Consider the following 3210-nt stretch of genomic DNA (forward strand, 5'->3'; position numbering starts at 1 on the left):
GCTTACTGGGAATTCCTCGTTTATGGGACATAATTGCAAGCCCCAATCCCTAGCACGAAGGAGGTTCAGCGGGTTACCCGGACCTTTCGGTCAGGGAAGACACGTTGATTCCTTCAGTGTGGCGCGCGTGCGGCCCAGAACATCTAAGGGCATCACAGACCTGTTATTGCTCAATCTCGTGCTGCTAGAGGCAGCCTGTCCCTCTAAGAAGACATGAACGTTGGAAGGAAAGATTCCAACGCCTAGTTAGCAGGCTAGAGTCTCGTTCGTTATCGGAATTAACCAGACAAATCGCTCCACCAACTAAGAACGGCCATGCACCACCACCCACTGAATCAAGAAAGAGCTCTCAATCTGTCAATCCTTCCAGTGTCCGGGCCTGGTGAGGTTTCCCGTGTTGAGTCAAATTAAGCCGCAGGCCCCACTCCTGGTGGTGCCCTTCCGTCAATTCCTTTAAGTTTCAGCTTTGCAACCATACTTCCCCCGGAACCCAAAAGCTTTGGTTTCCCGGAAGCCGCCCGCCGAGTCATTGGAGGAACTTCGGCGGATTGCTGGCTGGCATCGTTTATGGTTAGAACTAGGGCGGTATCTGATCGCCTTCGAACCTCTAACTTTCGTTCTTGATTAATGAAAACATTCTTGGCAAATGCTTTCGCATCGGTTAGTCTTGCGACGATCCAAGAATTTCACCTCTAACGTCGCAATACTAATGCCCCCGTCTGTCCCTATTAATCATTACCTCGAGTTCCGAAAACCAACAAAATAGAACCGAGGTCCTATTCCATTATTCCATGCACCGAACATTCAGGCGACACGGCCTGCTTTGAGCACTCTAATTTGTTCAAAGTAAACGTGCCGGCCAATCAAGACACTCAATGAAGAGCACCGAGAAAGGAAAAACCGGCAGGACGTCCGGAACGATCAGTTAAACGCCGGGCGGCGAACCGATCGTCCGAGACCCAGATCCAACTACGAGCTTTTTAACCGCAACAACTTTAATATACGCTATCGGAGCTGGAATTACCGCGGCGGCTGGCACCAGACTTGCCCTCCGATAGATTCTCATTAAAGGATTTAAAGTGTATTCATTCCGATTACGGGGCCTCGGATGAGTCCCGTATCGTTATTTTTCGTCACTACCTCCCCGTGCCGGGAGTGGGTAATTTGCGCGCCTGCTGCCTTCCTTGGATGTGGTAGCCGTTTCTCAGGCTCCCTCTCCGGAATCGAACCCTGATTCCCCGTTACCCGTAACAACCATGGTAGGCGCAGAACCTACCATCGACAGTTGATAAGGCAGACATTTGAAAGATGCGTCGCCGGTACAGAGACCGTGCGATCAGCCCAAAGTTATTCAGAGTCACCAAGGTTTCGGACGGACGAACCGACCGATTGGTTTTAATCTAATAAAAGCATCCCTTCCATTGCTGGGCGGGATTCTAGTTGCATGTATTAGCTCTAGAATTACCACAGTTATCCAAGTAGGATAGGTACGATCTAAGGAACCATAACTGATTTAATGAGCCATTCGCGGTTTCACCTTGTTTTGGCTTGCACTGAGACATGCATGGCTTAATCTTTGAGACAAGCATATGACTACTGGCAGGATCAACCAGGGAATTGACCGACTAAAAAGCCGGAAAGTGTTGGACACAACCAACACAGCGTTCTAACAAAGGATAGGAAAGCTACACCCGACCAAGCATTTTAGACTTCTGTTCCGCTGGAATAAGCCTACTCTTGCGGTGACTAGCTCCCGTTAATACTGGCCGTGTGACAGCCGCCAAGAGCATATTAGACTCCCAATCCAATGGAACAAGCCTACTTGTATCCTTGGGTTACAACAGCTTCCTTCCACACGTTGCCGGTACATCCGACAGAGCAATTTTAAAGACTCCTCTTCCGCCAGAATAAGCCTACCTTTGTGGGGCCTGGCTCCCGTTAGAACTGGCCGTAAGGGTACCCACAAAAGCACATTTAGACTCCTCCTCCAGCGAAATAAGTCTACTCATGTCCTACGGATGACTGTGGCTTCCGTTTACATATAGCCGTTCACCCGACACAGCAAATTTTAAAGACTCCTTTTTCCACCGGAATAAGCCTACTTTTGTGGGGCCTGGCTCCCGTTAGAACTGGCCGTAAGGGTACCCACAAAAGCACATTTAGACTCCTGCTCCAGTGAAATATAAGTCTACTAGTGTCCTTGGATGACAGTGGCTTCCGTTCGACAAGTGATACACGCTCAAACTGGCGATGAGTCTATACCGTCCTTAACTTAAGGAAAATCGGTACTTAAATGCCACATGGAGAATAAAAAGTCACTTACAAAAAACAATGCTCCGCATAAGCCTTTGTAAGCTAGAAAGGACATGCTATCTGGCCTCATTCTCAAGAAGGACAAGTAAGCTCCCGTCAACTGGCCCAAACTCTAAAGCGAGGACAGCCCGTTCAAAGTCAATCGGCATCCCTCCTTAAGAGTACAAAACGGCTCACTTCTTAACCACACTGGCTCTTGCTCCTTCAAGTGAAATCTGGCTCCCTTCACTCTGGCATTATCTTTACACATAAATCGGACTCCTCCGATTTAACAGGTGAACCTAACCCGGGAACTAAGGAAACTGGGAATAAAGACTCAGAGGCCCAATTACCTTGTTCGCCAGCCAGCCTTGCGCCGGCCCAGGCTAGAGACTTTCTCCAACAATCCCTGTTGAGCCCGAAGGATCCTAAGACCACTCGTGTGTACAAAACTCAGAGGCCCAATTACCTTGTTCGCCAGCCAGCCTTGCGCCGGCCCAGGCTAGAGAATTGCATGGACACGAGAAACTCTCAGGACTCTTCTTTGTGGCTCCTCCCGGAATTAAGGAAACTCCGAAATGCAAAACTCAGAGGCCCAATTACCTTGTTCGCCAGCCAGCCTTGCGCCGGCCCAGGCTAGAGAATTGCACGGATTATTCCTGTTCACCCTAAACGCATCTGAGACACCTCGTGTGTATGAAACCCAGAGGCCCAATTACCTTGTTCGCCAGCCAGCCTTGCGCCGGCCCAGGCTAGGGAATCACATTGACACGAGAAAGATCTCGTCAGCGGTTTGTAGCGTGCAGAAACTGCTCCCGTTTGAACTGACAATCCCGACAGAGCAATATTAAAGACTTCTGGTCCATTGAAATAAAGCCTACTTTTGCGAGCCTTGCTCCCGTTAGGACTGGCCGTATG

General features: G+C 49.5%; 1 non-coding gene across 1 annotated transcript in view; it reads right to left on the minus strand.

The window, feature by feature from the left end:
• LOC145676791 (small subunit ribosomal RNA) overlaps positions 1-1616 on the minus strand; it is a 1833-nt gene extending 217 nt beyond the window's left edge. Inside the window, exon 1 of the ribosomal RNA XR_014129474.1 lies at positions 1-1616. This exon is cut by the window's left edge and continues 217 nt beyond it. This is a non-coding gene — a ribosomal RNA (small subunit ribosomal RNA).
• Between the last annotated feature and the right edge of the window lie 1594 nt (positions 1617-3210).

Source organism: Thermobia domestica, unplaced genomic scaffold (genome assembly GCF_964235325.1).
Source record: "Thermobia domestica unplaced genomic scaffold, izTheDome1.hap1.1 HAP1_SCAFFOLD_371, whole genome shotgun sequence".
Taxonomy (NCBI): Eukaryota; Metazoa; Arthropoda; class Insecta; order Zygentoma; family Lepismatidae; genus Thermobia; species Thermobia domestica.